Genomic DNA, 21,442 nt, shown 5'->3' on the forward strand with positions numbered 1-21,442 from the left:
AACAGTATTATCTTGTTAATTCAAGGTACCCTATGAAGAAAGGGTTCCTAGCACCATATAAGGGGGAGAGGTACCACATCTCCGATTTTCAATAAGGTCAAGAGCTGCATCGTCCAGAGGAGAAATTTAATTATCTCTATTCATCACTTCATTTGGTCATAGAACAAACTTTTAGAGTTTGGAAGAATAGATGGAAAATTTTGAGAAGTATGCCACCCTTTCATATATGCACTCAAAATCGTATCATTGTTGCTACAATGGTTCTTCATAATTTTATTAGAGTACATGAAAACAATAACTTTGAACGTGGACATTCTACACGAGGCACATATGGAAGTAGTGAGGGAGGTCATTACGATGGAATGACACATGTGATCTCTTCCTTGGATTAACCTGAGATGAAAGAGGTTTGGAACAATATCACAACATTGATATGTAGGATGCGTCCATCGTAGGACTTAAGTTGTTACGGAAGTTATATTCCCCTTAATTGATTATGGTGACTATTATTTTTGTCACAATAGAAATTAGTGTGGTTGAAAATACCATTAACATTATGGTAATTTTTTTTGTGGGGACCATAACTAATGGTTCACAAACTTTTTTGTAATACCATTTTGTTTTATGGTGATTTTTTGTTGGAAAGAAGAACTGATGGCATACAAAACTTGATTGTAATACCATTGATTTATGAATTTGTATATATCGTTATTTGTCAAACTCATCAGTATTGCAACAATAGATTTCAAGCTTACAGGAAACTTCTGAATAGAATCCAATCTTATCTGAACAAGAGATAAACTCAATGGATTTTAAGATTGCAATAGTAATTTGCCAAGAATTTAAAAAAAAAAAATAAAGAAAACAAAATCTCCCCTGAATTTGTTTTAAAGACACCAAGAGATTTCATATTGTGATCAAGACAATAATATTGTATAAATCGTTTTAGAATGCTGATAACTTTTGATTAAAATAAGTGGCAACCACAAGTATGGTGGAAATAGGGATATTCAAAAAAGTCTTTAGTCCAATCCAAGTTGAGTTTCAAGCCCAAAAAATAAGGCCCATTATTTTGAACAAATTTCCCTCCAATTCAAATGAAATTTGAAGATCGATGAGTCATTTTCTACACAAAGTCAAAATATATTTATTTTGGGTTTCCTAAGAAATATTCAGCCTTTATGTTTTATCCTAAGCATATAGGTTTTTTATTTTGATTCTAGTTTCTTTGAGTCTATTATGACTTTAATCTTAAAAAAGTAAGAAACTAAATCGTAATTTCGTTCTCCTGTGCTTATAAGGCTATTCTAAGCACTATATAAGCTAGTTGACTAGAATGAATAAAGCAGAAAGTGTATTTCAAAAAAATAGTCTTTGTGCTTTCTAGAAGATGAATTTCTTTAGGGCAAAAATACCTTTTTGATCCCCACATTTTGACCATAGTCCCATTTTGGCCTCTACATTTTAATTTTTTTGCATTTAGACCCTAAAATAAAATATATAAAAAAGATCTCGCTTTGGTCCCTACCGTTATCTCACTAACGAAAACAGTCTATGTGGCAAACGAAGTGCACCATTGGCACACTAAATGCTGATGTGACCATTAAAACAATAATAAAATTTTTTATTTAGCAACTTAAAAATGCCACATCATCTTTTAAATATAAGAAATTAATTTATCAATTTTAATTAAATAAAAAATATAGGAAAAAAAGAACTAAGAACCAAAAATCATATAAATTGAGATCTAGTTTTATCTTGAAGAAGAACAGACAAGAATACAAACCAAGAAAATTCAAAACCCAAAAACATCTAGCTTTATCAATTTTATCATGACGTTAATTTTTTTTAAAAAAAGAAACTGACTAGATGTTTTTTATTTTTTATTTTTTTTAGGTTTGTGTTCAAATAAAGCTAGATCTCAATGTATATGATTTTTGGTTTTTATTTCAATTTTTTCCTTTTTTTATTTAGTTAAAATTGATAAATTTAATTTTTTATATTTAAAAGATGATGTGGCATCTTTAAAATGATAAATAAATAAAAATTATTAGTATTTTAATACTCATGTCAACATTTAGTGTGCCAACAGTGTACTCCAGTTGTCACGTAGACTATTTCTATTTGTGAAATAACAGTAGGGACCAAAATGAGTTCGCATTTTTATTTTAGGAACTAAATATGGTCAAATTAAAAAGTAGGAATTAAAATGAGAATAGGGTAAAAATGTAGGGACCAAAAAAGTATTTCCGCCTTTCTTTTATTAAACGCTAATGCCTTGGGTGGATTCCTTTCATTGGTAATATTTGTATCCCTTTGAATTTTTCTTTGGTAATGAACTTATTTATCCCTTTTAATACTTGCGTGTTGTTCCATATATATATATATATATATATATATATATATAAAAGAAAAAAAATAAAAATATATGTGAAGTCACCCCTTTTGTCATATCAGATTAGTTTAGTGTCTCCCTCTTTTTTGGTATTAGTATTAGAGGAACTTACGAGAATAAGCTTGCACACAGGTCCAAACTACATGTACCAATAGGCAAAACCTAACAGTGCAACACATTAGCCTTTTTTAGGCAATACACAAACATTTTTTTAATGTACAACTTATTTGAGTACATAAGCCACAAGAGAGAGTATGTCTATTTTCTATCTTATCTATACTACTGTACAAGAGGCTTCCACTGTTTGGGATCCTCATTTTCATAGTTCAAAAATATCCCTATACCTTACATTTAAGTAAAGACAAAATTTAGGAACAACCTTGTAAAATTACATCTCTAACTCAACCCAAAACACTACCTGCAAATAAAACAACTATTAAGTTGTTAACCTGCTCAAACTTATCAACTAATAAACAGTTACAACAATTTACTATCCTTTGCATAAATAAAAAATAAACTAGCCTTATCACAAGTGCTTCGTGCATGCAATGAGACTTTTTATTTTTTATTTTTTGGGTTACACGTTTTACTCATGATAGTTTTATTTTATTTTTTTATTTTAAGAAGTTGTATTAGTTCTTGACTACTAATGTGAGAGAGAAATGTGAAGGTGGAAAACAAACAGTTTAGTAATAATAAAAAATTGCACATTTGTGGAAAAAAAAAAGTTTTATTTTTTATATTTTTCTAAAAAGAAGAAATTGTATTAGTACTTAACAACTAACGTGAAAGAGAAATGTAGAGGTATGAGCAAAAACTGTTTTTTTTATTTTATTTTAAATTTAGCTAAAGATTAGGAGTTTTTAAATTACTGATTTTACGTGTCTAATAACCCTATGATTTTACATCATCATAATGTGCATCACATCAAGGATACATCACAGTGAACCAAACACATCCTTAATGTAATACCACGATATTTATATTTATACATACATAGTAAAATTTCCTCTTGTTTTAACGTATAAATCATTCAATAATAATTGTTACAATATAACAAAATAATAAGATTAGTAACACACACAAAAATCATCTTAATTTGGTTACATGTTGTGATTGATGTTTAATAAAATTGGTATTAGTGATAGAGTTATATATATGTAAGATATATTGTACAAATTACAATTCGTCACATCAACAATTTCTTCTTCTTTCCACTTACTACAAGTTGGTAGTGGAATTCAAATCCAAGTTCTCTTCCAGAACTAAACAACATATATTGAATCACAAATTTCTTTCCTTATCATGTCAACAAGTTGTGAAAGTTTTTTTAACTTGAACAAGTTTGTAACCAAATGGGTAGCAACAAAATTACGCTACTTTATTTGAAAAAAAAAAAAAAAGAAGACTAAATTTAATTGAAAAAATCATTAAATTTTATTCTCACCCACCTTGAAATTCGTAATCTGCATATTGGGACCATTTTTAACCCCTTGGTTATTATGATCTCTCTCTCTCTCTCTCTCTCTCTCTCTCTCTCTCTCTCTTTCATAGTGTGCTAATTTTAGTAGAAAATGAAGACAGTATTATTAGTTTTATTAAACATTATTTTTAAATCTCTATTAGATGTTAGGAGTTCGAATTTTATTATTCACTCAATTTTATGTAATGAAATCATTGCCATATACACCGACATGGTTGCTTCAACAATTAATAATCTTATTCGTATTAAATTTTAATTTCATCATTTATATAAACTTGGTCGATTAACAAACTAAAAAAGACTCAATTGCTTTGGTATTGCTTTTGAAAAAAAGACTTAATTTAATAAAATTCTTTACATTTTCACTTTTATGTGTATAGCATGGTACCAAAAAAAATTGAACATGGATGAACATAATATTTTTTTCAATAGCTTGCATGTGTTACAAGTTTATGTTTAGATAAATGTTTGTTGTAAAAATTTGGTCAATTTCTATAAGTTGAACATTATCATTATTTATACTAGTTTTGGCGGCTATAGCCAACATAAGTGGCTTGTCTATACTCGTCATAACCTCTGAAATCTAGTTGAAGGGGAAGTCTGGAAATGAACAGCACAAGGATGCTATTACCTTCATGAATTTATAACTCCTCTCCACATTTGCAAGCACCCTTTTAATGGGTGTGCTTTTTGAAAAGATGGGACGCACATGCTCAACCCTTTTAATAGATCTCATATTCATAGTTGGGTACATAGGCGAACTACAAATTCCAGTTAGCTTTGGAATCGGCATGGGGAGCACATTGATCCCCCTCTTTGTTGCTACTAGCTGCCCCCCAAAGATTAAGGGAATAATCATCAAAAAGTAATCAAAAGTCTTTACATTTGGTCGATTAACAAAGTAAAAAGAGACTCAATTGCATTGGTATTGGTTTTGAAAAAAATGAAAAGTTTTTACATTTTCTCTTTTATGTGTATAGGTTGGTACCAAAAAAAAGAATATGAATAAACATAATTTCTTTTTTCAATAGCTTGCATGTGTTTCAAGTTTATGTTTAGATAAATGTTTGTTGCAATATTTGTGTCAATTTCTATAAGGTGAACATTATTTTTTTTACTCAATTTTAAGTGTGATTTGTTCCCCATAAACAATCAACATAAAAATATTTTCAAAATTTTTAATATAGGATCAAAATTAATCCGATCAAATAGTCAGGTTTTAGTTAAAACTCACCCAAATTTGAGAAATCCAATAAAAAAAAATTATCAAAATCAACACACACAAAAGTTTGGCCGTTCAAACCAAACAAATGCTTAATTTAAGACTCGAATCTCCATCAAAATCAAAGGGCAAACAAAAATTCAGTATCTAAACCCCTTAATCCCTAATTGGTACTAAATACAAGACTTTATTTGAAAAAAAAAAAAAATCAATGTTTGTTGTAATATTTTTGTCAATTTTTATAAGTTGAACATTATCATTATTTATAGTAGTTCTAGGGGCTCTAGTTAGAGTGAGTGGCTTAGCCAAGCCATCATTACTGCTGAAATCCTAACGAAGAGGAATTTAGAAAAATTAGTCCAGAAATGCTACTTAAACTCCTCTCCACATTTGCAAGCACCATTCTGACAGGAATGCTTTTTCAAAAAACGGAACGCACGTGCTCAACCCTTATAATGGATATCATATTCATAGTTTATGTTTATATGAATGCTTGTTGTAATATTTGCGTCAATTTTTATAAGTTTAACATTATTTGTTTTACTCAATTTTAAATCTATATATGGATTTGCAAATTAATATATATATATATATATATATATATATATATAGTTTTGCAAAAAAGTCTAATAAATTCAAATATTAATAAAATAATTTTTATTTTAATTTTTTCTACAACTTAGATTTATACAAAGAAAAAAAAAGGCTTATGATTAGGAAATCATTATCTTGTATGTATATATGTTTATGGTTATGGTTATGTTACTACATTAAAATATTATCTTAACAAAATAATTCAAAAGTCGATATAGCTATAACATTTTAATTTTTTTATATTATTATATATGAAAAGAACACTAGTTATGATATAGCATGAGCAAGATTAATTTTGCCAATTACAATTAATACACTTTTTAGTAGCTAGAAAGTAAATAAATATAAATTATTTTAGACCTACTTATATGTAGCTAAATTGCTAACTAATATTTAATTAAGTCAACTATGTAACATAAGTCTAAGTTTTTTAAATGCCAAATTATAAAAAATCAAGACCATCAAGCCAACAATTTGTGACAAGGCGGATTCAGTCATCTTAATCTCGGAATTTCACAACTTATTGTAATGGAATTCCTAAGAAACCTATACTATACCCAAAAAAAAAAAAAATTCTTAATACAAATATAATCCCCATTGATCAATATAATCTCAGGGAGAGCACAATAATTATCTCCCACAATTATTATTATCACTATTATTATTATTATTATTATTATTATTATTATTATTATTATTATTATTATTATTATGAAAATGAAATTATTAATACCAATGTTAATAACATAAAAAAAAGATTTTAAAAATAAAAACTATGCTTATTATATTTCTTTGTCAACAAACTTATTTTAATTGATTTTTATGAGAATAAAAGTATTAATTGCTATGTGGAAACTGTAAGTGCACAATTGCACCTGGCCCCAAGAACAGTTACGGGCTCAGGCCCAACGAGCCTTAAACAATGTAATTTGTAGAGTGTGGGCTTGAAACCCAGGTTAGAAGTGTTTGAGGATTAAATGGCAAGCCCAAAGATTATAAACACTTAAAAACAACAAAGAATACTATAAGTCAATCTGCTCGGACATAAGCCGAGAACTGTTCTTATATTATTTCTCTCTCTCTTTTTCTCTTTCCTTTAGGTTACAAAGAGGGGGATCCCCTTTACTGTCTTAGATTGCTCCTTAAATACTACTCTTTTGAATAATTTGTACACGTGTTGCCTCACCTCCCCTTTAGCCTAGATATTTCTTTTCTCAGTGCCTTTGAATAGTAACCAGAAGTTTCCCTTCCACTGTTCAGGTGTCACTTCCCCATCAATGCGGCCAGGGTGGTAGGTGCAAGGTCTTTAATGTGGAGGTGACAGCCTTAATCTTCGGTGTTTCTATCACATCGGTGCTTCTAGGACATTCAAGGGTCTACCCCTTTTATCCACTGGTTTTAACCATGTCATTGTCTAACGTTTATCATGAAGTCCCGGTTCTGCCCGTGTCCGTCCGAAGAGAAATTCACCCTCGGCTGGATCCTCGGATCCTAGGCGTATGGGCCGACCCGTGATACTAACAAGTTCTAAACTCAAGAGCAGGTCAGCCTTCTTTGGCACGGCCCAAAGGCCCATATCTCCATCAGGGTGCTTTTACTCCCCACAATAGCCCCTCAAAACTCTAATTTTCAACGTCCGAGGAGAAAAATAGGGTTTTGATCCGACAAGAACCTATTCCACACACTTTGTGAGTGACGGCACGTGTGGAAGTCGTTTCGCGTCCCAGAAGATGCCACTTGGCGGTTTTATTTTTCAACAACGCGCGTATTTATTACCGTAAGTTACATTTTGTCTCCCACGTTCAACGGTGAGATAGGCATCCAACGGTCCTCGTTACTCCGCAAAATTTTAGGCGGGACAAATATAATTTCGAGGCCGCCTTTTCGCACGTCGTGACGCTTCGGGAACTTTGCGCCTTCATTTAATTCATCGGGGACTAATCCCATCAAAACACCAACAATCATACTTTACTGAAAACCGTGGAAACCTTTGTACCTTCAATTTTGTAAGTTCTTGCTCTCTCTACTCTTAACCTTTTCTCCTCGGATACGGTCCTCGTTTTGTCTTCGTGAATATTTTCCCTTTTATAGTTTAGCCTTTCGTTCCTTTCTAATGGGTAGGTTTAAGTGTTTAGTTGATACCGCTGGAATGGAAGGCTTTAGAGCCAAGTATCACATTCCCGGCGATGTAGGTTTGAAATACTGTCCGGCAGAAGCCGTGGCCGATTCTAGAAAGGAGGGAGAGGTTATCATCCCAATGATAGCCTTCATAGAGAGTGGGATGACCCTCCCAATGAGGCTGTAACTAGGGAGTACCTTCGCAACCACCGTTTGTGCCACGATCAATGCCTCCCAAACGTTTTTAGAGTTTTGGGTAGTGTCGATGCTCTAAACGAGCAGATGGGTTTAAACCTCACGGCACGATGTGGTCTTTACGTACGAGTCCCAATAAACTTTCCAAAGTAGGTTATTACATTAAGTCTTGCTCCGAGTGTCGTTAGGCTAATCTCTGTCTGCCCAAATCCAACAAAGGCATGAAGGATGACTACTGATCGTTTCGGGAGCTGGCACCGACGCCTCGCACGCCCGGTTGAGTGGGGGAGATCGAGTGCGACACCTTAGGAATAGCCTCCCTTCCCCGCACAAACTCCTCTAATATTGACAAAAACTCGCACTTACATGCATTCACGTTTATTTAGGTTCATCATGTATTGTATGAATCGACCATATTAGTCGATTTGGTATTTTCCTTTGCGAGATAAAGCGACACGTGCGCCCACGCCTAAGTCAGCGCAACGTTGCGGATCTTAACCAGTCTGCGCTCCGAGGTGTTCGTCAGCGAGGACCTACAACTCAGAGCGGCTCATCTGATCAATTGAAACACTCCCATCTCCTCGGACTTCCAGGAGATAGAAAACGCATAGTAGCCGTGACCGAAGGCGAAGGAAGATAAACGTAGCCCGGCCCCATTTTTTGGACGACCACAATCTCCCCGACGCCCCCGACACCGTTCGCATGCGGACGACCCATTGCGGCAACCCCCTCGCCGTGCATTCTCGGGCGGCCGTTGTTCCGGAGGAGCAGGTGTCTTCTTCACACACGCTAGACGAAGAGATAGATCAATTCCAACTCGAAGACACGGGAGACCTCGAGGACTCGGTTCGTCGTACTCGACGAGGAGGAAGAAGCCACGAGGCCTCGGGAATTGCGGGGGTTAATAGTTGCCCGAGCCAGAGACGCATCCGAGGAAGATATGGATAGGATGCAGGATCTCCTAACCAAGAGAGGTGCGAAGGTCGCCGGGAAGAAGACGGGGGCGTCCCAAGTTCCTCCATCTTTGCCACCTCCCCCTTCTCCAGCTGAGCCAAAACTTCTAGCCGAGGATCCTAAGAAGAAGAGAAAGGGGGATATTGAGGGGACGATCAGCAAGGACCCCAAAAAACCACGACAACAACCCCCACCGGTTCAGCAGCAGAAGCTGGACAAAGGCAAGGGTAGGGCCCGCTCAGTTGAGAGTGGGGAGATCAGGGATGAGGCCGAAGTGCGCCGAGCACGGTTACACTGTCTCCGACTTAAGGTGGACGGTGCTCCCATCTCACCGCCAATCTAGTATAAGGGCGGTTCAACAAGGCCATGCCCACCACTGCCGGCCGAAGTGTTGGAGCGCCCTTTTCCGCGCCCAAGGATATGGAGACCTTGGAAAAAATGAGCCAGCCACAACTATTCCTTTCTCTAAAAAGGGACCTAGCGCGGGTAAGTTTCCTCCTTTTTAGGGATATTCCACTTCTAACAATACTCATAAGTTTTTTATTATTTCTAACTCCCTCACATTTTGTTATAGGTCATTCAGGAGGTCTTCGTAGCCGAAAAGGTCATAGAAGATACTCGGGAAAAAGGCCGGGCGGCGGAGATCGGGATGGAGCGAGAAGTCCTTGGGCACGACCCTCGGCGAGAACGAGAAGCTCGTCGCGGAGGTGGCTGATGCGAAGAGAGAAAAGAATGGGGTGGAGTCTAATTTGAAAACCATGAAGACCCGAGATAGAAGGGTAGCGCAGGCTCAGCTTCGCGAAAAGATGACGAGCTTTCCCGAGGCCAAAGGGAACGCTCGGATTTGGAAAAGGAGCTTGCGCTAATGAAAGAAGAAGCCCGCTCATTCCAACACTCTCTGAGGCCAAGCGAGACGAGCTACGAGGAAGGGGTAGCAAATACCGAGGAGCAGCTGACAGAGGCTTTCGCGGCTTTGTGCCGGGAGTACTGTCAGAAAGTCTAGGGGGAAGCCCTAAACGTGGCTGGAGTTCCTCTGTCCTCGGATCTGAGGAAGTCCGAGAACGTTTGGCTTCCTCTGGAGATACAGGAGATTGAAGAGCCTCCTGCTGCTACTCCTACCCCTGAGTCAGCTCTCCCTGCTCTGCCTTCGATAGTCCCACAGCTGACTCCAGAACCTTCAGGTTCCAACAAAGAGAAGGAAAGAGGAGGGGATGCAGAGAAGGATTTGAGCCAGACAGTGGAACTCGGCGTCCTTCCAACGAAGACAGTAGACAAAGGAAAGCAAGTCCTGACTTCCTTTGAGCTGGAGTTGAAAGAGACGGAGGGAACCAGCACTTCTCAGCAAGATCCTCCTCCAACAACTTAGGACCTAGTTTAGGGCTTCTCTTTTTCCTTGTTCAATCTTTATATGTAATGCATGTCCAAATGATTAATGAAGAACGACTTTACTTGATTTTTACTTGTGTTGCATCTGTTTTTACTTTATTCTTTTTATATTTATCGCAAAAGTTTCCCATTAATACATAACAAAAGTTTCTCAAAGTAAACAAATCTAACTCCAAGAACTGCATAACCATAATTTCCACATAATCATGCGCACATTATTAAAGATCTGCCAGAAGGTGATATGGTTGAAATACTTAAACAATGCATTGATTAAAAAGAAAAAAAAAAAAAAAAGATCTCAAATAACGATCAAACCCTCATAATGTATAGCACCATTCTTAGTGAGATACAAGGTCCGAGGACCATTCCTTACACAAATTTACTTAACACTTAAAGATACAAGACTTAAGATCCGAATTAATGACCAGTAAGGCATTAATTTCCAGGCGCAATAAACAATCAATTTTAATTAAATTTGTGATCTGAGGACAAGACTTAAACAATTTCACATTAGTTCTTAAGATTAATAAGCTTAAATGTCAACTTTGTCCAAAGTAGGTGGTCCAAGGACCCGGCATAACTAAGGTTCTGTTTAACAAGTGACAAGACATCAATTTCCACAAGGTTTGTGGTCCGAAGACCGCACTTAACCAAGTTTCTGTTTGATTCTTAAAATCAGTAACTTCAAATGTTAATTTCCCCAAAGTAGGAGGTCCGAAGGCAGGCATAGAACTAAGGTTGTTTAACAAGTGACAAGACATCAATTTCCACAAGGTTTGTGGTCCGAAGATCGCACTTAACCAAGTTTCTGTTTGATTCTTAAAATCGGTAACTTCAAATGTTAATTTCCCCAAAGTAGGAGGTCGAAGACCCGGCATAACTAAGGTTCTGTTTTAACAAGTGACAAGACATCAATTTCCACAAGGTTTGTGGTCCGAAGCTACTTAACCAAGTTTGTTTGATTCTTAAGAACGGTAACTTCAAATGTTAATTTCCCCAAAGTAGGAGGTCCGAAGACCCGGCATAACTAAGGTTGTTTAACAAGTGACAAGACATCAATTTCCACAAGGTTTGTGGTCCGAAGGCTGCGCACTTAACCAAGTTTACGTTTGATTCTTAAGAACGGTAACTTCAAATGTTAATTTCCCCAAAGTAGGAGGTCCGAAGACCCGGCATAACTAAGGTTACGTTTAACAAGTGACAAGACATCAATTTCCACAAGGTTTGTGGTCCGAAGGCACTTAACAGCAAGTTTCTGTTTGATTCTTAAAATCAGTAACTTCAAATGTTAATTTCCCCAAAGTAGGAGGTCCGAAGACCCGGCATAACTAAGGTTCTGTTTAACAAGTGACAAGACATCAATTTCCACAAGGTTTGTGGTCCGAAGACTGCACTTAACCAAGTTTCTGTTTGATTCTTAAGAACGGTAACTTCATGCATCAGAGGTAGTCATAACTTTAAAATATTCACCGATAAAAGCACACTTTATTAATAATAATATCTTCTAAGATTGTTTACATTCCATGGGCGTGGTACAATTCTTTCATCTAGGTCAGCTAGCCGATATTACCCTATGCACACTGCCTTGATACAATGCGGTAGGGGCCTTCCCGATTGGGTCCTAACTTACCCCAAGCTGGGTTCTTAGAGGTACCTGACTTTTCTTAGCACGAGATCACCAGTGCAAGTGGCCTTAGCCTCACGTGGGCGTCGTAACCCCGTTTTAGCTTCGTTGATAATAAGCTATTTGGACCATCGCTGCCCTCGCGCCGTTCCTCAAAGCAAATCTAGGCCTTTTTCCAGAGTCCATTGTTACTCTCGGGGCTAAAGGAGCTGGTCTTTAAGGTGGGAAAACCGGATTCCGGAGGTATCACCGCCTCGGCTCCATAAGTCATAGAGAATGGAGTTTCTCCGGTGGACCTGCGCGGTGTGGTCGATACGTCCACGAACATGGGGGAGCTCTTCGACCCATCCGCCTTTCGCATCATCCAACCTTTTCTTTAGCCCACAATGACTTTGTTAACGGCCTCGGCCTGCCCGTTTACTCGAGGATAAGCTGGGGTGGAATACCTATTTATAATACCCATGTCACCACAATACTTCCTAAAAGCCTTACTGTCGAACTAGACACCATTGTCCGAGATGAGTGTGTGTGGTATACCGAATGCGCGGTAACGATGTTTTTCCGGACAAACTTCTTGGAGTCAATATCTCTTATATTTTCTAAGGGCTCGGCCTCAACCCATTTAGTGAAATAGTCTGTTCCCACGAAAGCCATCTTTTATTGCCGGCGGCTCTCGGAAATGGCCCTACAATATCCAAGCCCCATTGTGCGAAAGCCAAATTTGGAGAGAGGGTTAAGAACCCCTCGGGTTGGTGAATATTAGGAGCAAACCTCGACGCGATCACATTCTGGCATAGTCTTGGGCCTCTCTTTGCATATTGGGCCACCAATAACCCTGAGTCAGAGCTCTGTGGGCCAAGGATCTTCCCCCAGTGTGGCTGCCACAAATCCCTTCATGCAGTTCTTCTAGAAGCCCCTCCGTTAAATCAGGGTGTACACACAACAAGTACGGTCCTGAAAATGATTGTTTGTACAGTTTTTGATCCTCGGACAGCCAGAAACGTGGCGCCTTTCGGCGTATCTTATCTGCTTCGGATTTGTCCTTAGGAAGGACATCATCCCTAAGAAAAGATACGACCAGGTCGATCCAACTAGGTCCAGGCCTTATTAGATGGATACGAGGCGCGTTGGTAATGACAAGAGAGGGCTCTAGCAAATCTTCAACGAGGATAACCCTAGGTAAACCTTGAGCCGAGGACGTTGCCAGCGTGGCTAAGGAGTCTGCATGGGTGTTTCCGCTCCGAGAGATATGAGTTAAGGCGAATGAGCCAAATTGAGTTTGCTGACGCTTAACCTGGGCCAAATATTCCTGCATCCTTGGATCTCTAGCCTCCATGGTCCCCGTGACCTGGCCGACCACCAGTTGAGAATCCGAGAAGATGTGGATTTCTCTTCCCCCCATCCTATGCACCATTTTCATGCCTACCAAGACCGCTTCGTATTCGGCCTCATTGTTAGTAGCCGAGAACGCCAATCTCAAAGATTTTTCAAAGACAATTCCCTCTGGGGACATAAGGACAAGTCCAACACCAGATCCTCTCTGATTAGCCGCCCCATCCACATACACTTTCCAAATCGGAGGCATGGCAGCTGTAATTACACCAACTAATTTTTCATCCATGTGTGCTTCTTTTAGAGTTTCTTCTAGTAATGGCTCGGCAAATTCCGCCACCAAGTCAGCGAGGACCTGGTCCTTCATCGAGGTGAGAGGCTTATACCTTACATCAAAAGCCCCCAGGATGGTCCCCCACTTTGCTATCCTTCCTGAGTAGTCGGCGCTGCGCAGAACTGCCTTGAGGGGCAATTGGGTCAGAACAACCACTGTGTGGGACTGAAAATAATGGGGAAGCTTTCGCGTGGCATGAACCACGGCTAGAAGCGCTTTCTCTAAGGGTTGATAACGCACCTCGGCATCACCCAAAGACTTGCTAACATAATATACCGGTCTTTGCACCCCGCTATCATCTCTTATCAGGACCAGGCTGACCGCGTGGACGGCCACTGCCAGATAAGCAAACAAAATCTCATGTGCGTCTGGACGAGAAAGAATGGGTGGCCGAGATAGATATTGCTTAAGCTGTTGAAAGGCTAACTCGCAGTCCTCGGTCCATTGAAACCCTTTCCACTTATTCAGCAGTTGAAAGAAAGGACGACACCGGTCATCTGACCGAGATATGAACCTGTTCAAAGCGGCAATCATTCCCGTCAACTTTTGAATTTCTTTTGGGTTCCGAGGAGGCTGCAAGTCCTGAATAGCCTTGACCTGCACCGGGTTTACTTCTATGCCTCTATGAGTAATCATGTATCCCAAGAACTTCCCAGACCCCACGCCGAAAGAACATTTTGAGGCGTTGAGGCGCAACTTGTACCTTCTCAGTATCTGAAAAGTGTCGGCCAAATCTTTCACATGTGAGGGGATTGTTTTGCTTTTCACCACCATATCGTCAACGTATACCTCAATGGTTTTCCCCATTTGCTGTTCGAACATTCTGGTCATCATCCTTTGATAAGTAGCCCCAGCATTCTTCAGACCGAACGGCATGACCTTATAATGGTAATTCCCCGTCGGTGTAATGAATGCAGTCTTCTCCTGATCCTCTAGTGCCAAGGGAATCTGGAGATAACCCTGGAAGGCGTCTAAGAAACTCATCCGAGGATGTCCGACAGTGGCATCCACCAGTTGATCAATACGTGGCATTGGGAACGAATCTTTGGGACAGGCCTTGTTCAGATCAGTAAAGTCCACACATACCTTCCACGTTCCATTTTTCTTTTTAACGACGACTGTATGGGCTAACCACTCAGGGTAGAAAACTTCTTTGATAGCCCCAGCTCTTTTGAGTTGAAGCACCTCTTCCTTCACAGCCTCGGAATGTTCCCTGGAAGATCGCCGAGGTGGCTGCCTTCTCGGAATGATAGCCCGGTTGACATTTAGGTGATGATAGATGAAACCCGGATCCAGGCCTGGAGCTTCATAAGGATCCCACGCAAAAACATCAACGTTATCCTTCAAGAACTCTAACAACTCCATTTTCTCTGGGTGTGGTAAAAGTATACCGACTTGGAAGAATCTCTCCGGGTCATCGGCCACCGGAAACTTCTCTAATCCCTCGCACTTGTGTCTTATCTCTGTCACCACTCGGATGAATCGGGAGCCGTTAAGCTGCTATAAATCCTTGTTGATCAAAGCCGAAGATTCGGCTTCGTATGCGGCCTGCCCAGTGATATACCCACTCAGCTCGGCGATTGGTACCCGAGGATTTCCTCAACACATTCCCCCGAGGGGAATTTAACTTTAACATGTAAGGTAGAGGAGACGGCTCCAAGCGCATGCAGCCAAGGCCTGGCAAGGATGGTCGTGTATGGAGAGTACGCATCAACCACGATGAAGTCCACCTCAACCGTTTCTGAGCCGGATTGAACGGGCAAACGGATCTGTCCCTTCGGTACAACGGCTCTCCCTTCGAAGCTTATAAGTGGTGAGTCATAAGGAGTAAGGTCTTCCAACTTCAATCTTAACCCCTTAAATAGATCAGGGTACATGATATCTGCACCGCTGCCCTGATCTATCATCACCCTTCTCACGTCATAGTTCCCAATTCTGAGGGTAACCACAAGAGCATCGTCATAGGGTTGGATAGTCCCTACCTTATCCTCCTCCGAGAAATCTAGGACGGGCAAAGTGCCCTTCAACCTCTTCGGCCTGTGACCCATGTTCTCGGTCTGTTGATGGGAAACCGCCATCACCCTAGTGGGACCTGAGCCGGTCCTGCCAGGGGCGGCGAAGATAACATTAATTGTTCCCAAGGCTGGCCGAGATGTATTGTTCCTCTGGTTGTTTGAGCCTACTTGGCTGGCCTGCCCAGTGGGCTGACACAAGTGCTGCTTTAACTTTCCCTCACTGACGAGCTGCTCCAGATGGTTCCACAGGGTCCGACAGTTCTCGGTAGTGTGACCCACATCCCGATGGTACTGGCAAAAGAGGTTGTGATTCCTCTTCGCAGGGTCTCCTGCCATCTTATCGAGCCATTTAAGAAGGGTTCCTTGCGAACTTTCTCCAACAGTGATGTATTGGTTCCCGAGGAATACGGTGTTTACGGCCGAGGTACCGCCAGGCGGGCGTCCAATCCAACGTAATCTCTCCTCGGCTTGTTATTGTGATATCGTCGACACGAAATCCCTTCTCTCTGCGGGATAACCTTCTCCTTTCCCTTTCCCTTGCTTTGTTGGTCTTCCTCCACTCTCTTATACTCGTCAATACGGTCCATGAGGCGACGTACACTTTGCGACAGGCTTTTTAGTCAAAGACTTTCTCGGGTCGTGATCGGTAGGGAGGCCCACCTTAAAGGTATTAAGTGCCACCTCATCAAAGTCACCATCTATTTCATTAAACATCTCCCAGTAACGATCGGAGTATGCTTTCAACGTCTCCCCCTCCCTCATAGTCATGGATAACAACGAGTCCAATGGCCGAGGTACTTTGCTACACGTGATGAACCGTGAAGCGAATGCCCTAGTAAGCTCCCCAAACGAACTTATAGACCCCGACTTAAGGCCGTTGAACCACCTCATAGCAACAGGTCCCAGGCTGGAGGGGAAAACTTTGCACATCAGGGTCTCGTTGTGAAAGTGCACCGCCATCCTGCGGTTGAAGTGACTCACGTGCTCCTTGGGATCAGTCCGGCCATTATAGATGGTGAAAGTGGGCTGGGTAAACCTTACGGGAAGCCTTCCTTTCTCAATCCTCCGTGCAAATGGAGATTTGGAGAGCGGGTGCAACGCCCTACTCATAGCATCGTTGCCTAAGCCCCTAGAACGAGGCTTCTTACGTCTGCCGAGTTGGTTGGCTGCCCTCGGCTTGGAGGATGTTGCAGTGGGAGAGCGCGACCTTGAGCTATGGCCGGCTCCTATCCTCCGCGAGGAAGAGTTAGATGAGGATGATGAAAACCTACGCTTAGCCGCGGCGTAGCTTTCTCTTTAGACGGTTGATTTCCTTCTGCATGGATTTAGAACCCTCATCGTGGGTGGTGCTACCCCTTCATGAATATGGCCGGCACCTGGATATTCTGTATGGACACTCCCCTCACGATCTCTTTGATGTTCAAGACGTTCAAAATGATATTCCAAATTTGTGATCACGGTGACTCGGCATGGTGAGCACCTAAGCACTGCCATAGTACCCACTGTCGCTTCTAGACTAGATTTCCCACGAGACGGCGCCAATTGTAAGTGCACAATTGCACTGGCCCCAAGAACGATTACGGGCTCGGGCCAACGAGCCTTAAACAATGTAATTTGTAGAGTGTGGGCTTGAAACCCGGGTTAGAAGTGTTTGACGATTAAATGGCAATCCAAAAGAAAATAAACACATAAAAAAAACAAACAATACTATAAGTCAATGTTGCTCGGACATAAGCCGAAGCTGTTCTTATATTATTTCTCTCTCTTTCTTTTCTCTTTCCTTTAGGTTACAAAAGAGGGGGATCCCCTTCGTCTTGAGTTGCTCCTTAAATACTACTCTTTTGAATAATTTGTACACGTGTTGCCTCACCTCCCCTTTAGCCTAGATATTTCTTTTCTCGGTGCCTTTGAATAGTAACCGAAGTTTCCCACTTCCCTTTGTTCGAGTGTCGCTTCTTCCCATCAATGCGGCCAGGGTGGTAGGTGCAAGGTCTTTAATGTGGAGGTGACAGCCTTAATCTTCGGTGTTTCTATCACATTGGTGCTTCCAGGACATTCAAGGGTCTACCCCTTTTATCCACTGGTTTTAACCATGTCATTGCCTAACGTTTATCATGAAGTCCCGAGGTTCTGCGTGTCCGTCCAGAAGAAATTCACCCTCGGCTGGATCCTCGGATCCTAGGCGTATGGGCCGACCCGTGATACTAACAAGTTCTAAACTCAAGAGCAGGTCGGCCTTCTTTGGCACGGCCCAAAGGCCCATATCTCCATCAGGGTGCTTTTACTCGCCACAGAAACATATACATAAACCTAAACCTGTGTATTTTGAAAAACAAATCATAACGATTACTTAAAAAATAAATAATAAACATATATGTATATAAACTTGCATATTTTCAAGAGATTTTATATTCTGATTTAAGAAATAATATTTCTCTAAAAAAAGAAATAATATTGTATAAATATTTTTTTAGAATGCCAATAACCTTTGATTAAAATAAGTGGCAACCACTTAAAATAAGTGGCAACCACAAGTGCGGTGGAAAGAGGATATTCAAAAAAGTCTGTAACCCAATCCAAGTTGAGTTTCAAGCCCAAAAAATAAGGCCCATTATTTTGAACAAATTTCCCGCCAATTCAGATGAAATTTGAAGATTGGTAAGTCATTTTCTAAGCGAAGTCAAAAAATATTTATTTTGGGTTTCCTAAGCGATATTCAGCCTTTATGTTTTAGCTATCCTAAGTAGACAAGTTTTTTATTTATTTATTTATTTATTATTATTATAGTTTCTATGAGTCTATTATGACTTTAGTCTTGAAAATGTTTGGAATTAAATTGTAATGTTATTCTCTTGTGCTTATAAGGGTATTCTAAGCACTATATAAGCTAGTTGACTAGAATGAATAAAACAGAAAGTGTATTTCAAAAACTAGCCTTTGTGCTTTTTAGAAGATGAATTTCTTTTAATAAACTCTTATGCCTTGGGTAGATTCCTTTCTATAGTGGTATTTGTATCCCTTTGGATTTTTCTTTGGTAATGAACTTATTTTTATACTTGCTTGTTGTTCCATATAACCAAATATATATATATATATATATATATATATATATATATATAAGGAAAGAAAAAATACATGTCAAGTCACCCCCTTTTGTCATATCAGCTTGGTTTGGTGTCACCCCCTTTTTCGGAATTAGTATTTGAGGGAATTACGGGAATAAGGTTACACGCAGGTCCAAACTACACGTACCAATAGGCAAAATCTAACAATACAATACATTAGCCTTTTTTAGGCAATACATTAACATTGTTTTTAATGTACAACTTATTTGAGTACATAAGCTTATTTAGGGTCTGTTTGGATAACTTATTTTGCTGAAACTGAAACTGAAAACACTGTACCAAAATAAATTTTAAATGTGTATATAGTGTTACGGGACTCATTTTTAATGAAAAAGTACATAAATAGTGTCGTGAACAGTGTTGTAAACAGTGCTCGTCTATGGTGAACAGTGTTTTTTGTCCCTTAAAAGCTGAAAAGCTGCCCCAAAAAAAAAAAAAAAGTTGAAACATGAACAGCCAAAATGTAGACGCAAATAATCTGGATCCAAACACATTCTTATACTACTATATAAGAGGCTATCACTATTTGGGGTCCTCATTCTCATAATTCAAAAATATCCCTACACCTTACGTTTAAGTAAAAACAAAATTTAGGAACAACCTTGTAATAATACATCTCTAACTCAACCCAAAACACTACCTGCAAAATAGAACCACTATTAAATTGTTAACTAACTCAAACTTCCCCCTCCAAAAACAAAAAAAAACAAAAAAAACCAACTCAAACTTATCCACTAATAAACTGTTACAACAATTTACTAATCTTTGTATACATAAATAAATAAATAAATAACAATTTATTACTCTTAAGAATACCAAGAGAGTAAGCACGCAACCTAAAAATATTTGGTTCTCTCTCCCAGACTCCCTACAAGGAACAAGAAGATGAGGCGGTTGGTCCCTTATGTGTTTTAGTAGGTCATTTTATTGGGCTATTTTTTATTTTATTCCCGCTTTTTAATTCTTTTATCAGTTTCATATTGAATTAGTATTTATATCTCTAATAAAAAAATATATTGAATTTGTATTTATTGGATTTTTTTAATGCTTTTTCAATCTATGCCGGAAAAATAACTACTAAAATGACATTGCATTTCAGATTGGAAAGATACAAGAGAATATTTTTGGGCAATGAAATTTGGAAATGGGAAATGTGGCAGATGAACAATTCAAGTAAGAGTGTAAAAATTCTCAAGGTTTAGTATTATGTAATTTTTTTTTTTTAATGAACTGAAAAACGTAATTATTTGTTATCTAGGAATAGCAACCACTAGATATCCATAAGCAAGAAAAGTTGCCTATGGGACTACTGTTGGTTTCCATGGCTATCTCAAGCGTTGCACCGATCCACTGAATGGCACCATCTGCAATGAAATTGTAATCAATCCCACCATAAGCTTCTTTTGTATGAGACTGTGCGAGACCCTTTGCTAATGACCCATAATTTAATCAACCATTAAGTTATAAACTCAAGAGGTTGACAAATACTTATGCACAGGTCACAAATGAGATATATTCAATCATTGAACCATTGCAATACATAAGGATCTACGATTTCTACGCCTCGCACTTGTTTTGTTTCAAATCCAAAAAGACCCACACATCTTCCAAGTATCAAGTATAGGTAGTTCTTCAAGTCCCAAGCTGAAGTAGGGAGCTATGCAATATCATCACTAGGTGAGCTTAAATATATCATTCTAAAAGTATATGCTTGATTTGTGTTGAAGTAGGCCATTTCACATACATAAGGCTAGGCCATTTCACATACATAGAGTTATGCAATATCATCACTAGGTAAGTTTAAATATATCATTCTAAAAGTATATGCTTGATTTGTATTGTAATTATCATTATTGTGCACATTTTAAAATGTCTATTAATGACACAAAAGTGACACATTTTGTATAAAGCACTTAGAATGGGGAACAAAAAAGCATTGCTCCACCAGCTTCTCTACCATAGGTTGCATGTTTATAATAAGATGACCTATTCCATGTTTCTAATGTAGTGAATTATTTTACAATTTTACCTGATGTAAATATTTCAAGTTTCTACATTAAAACAGATGATGATTACTATATACTAGCCTCTCTAAACACGGGCTCAGTGGCTCTTCTATTTTTGGGGTAAAGATTAATAATTTGTATTTATTATAATTTAGGATTACTATATTTTCCAATCACAAAAAAAAACCTAGGGGGTGATGAAAAATGTAGTAATCATAAATTATAATGGATGCAAATTATTAATCTTTATCCAAAAAAATAGAAAAATCTCTGAGTACGCACATGAACATATGCTCAAAGGTTAGTTTTCTATTAGGTATATATGCATGGATGATGTGACTAGTGAAGCTAGATTAAGATTAATGTAATTACAGTTTTGTTGAATGATTGGCAAGGGTAAAACAATTGATGGGAAGATCTAAGAGATTACCTAATAGAGATAACTAACATTAAATCTTCGCTTGCCTCAAAACTTGGTTGAAGCACTCTTAGACTCTGGATGATCAGATTAAAGGGCAGCTCAATTAATGCAAAATATCTTTCAGCTTCATCTTAGAGCAAAATTTAGTCCACAAGTTGACAATGGGTTACTAAATAATTGAGTGCGCCCGCGCCCTTGGCATAGCCATATCACTTGAACTTGCTCCTATGGTATGACA

This window comes from Castanea sativa, chromosome 5 (genome assembly GCF_040712315.1).
Source record: "Castanea sativa cultivar Marrone di Chiusa Pesio chromosome 5, ASM4071231v1".
Taxonomy (NCBI): domain Eukaryota; kingdom Viridiplantae; phylum Streptophyta; class Magnoliopsida; order Fagales; family Fagaceae; genus Castanea; species Castanea sativa.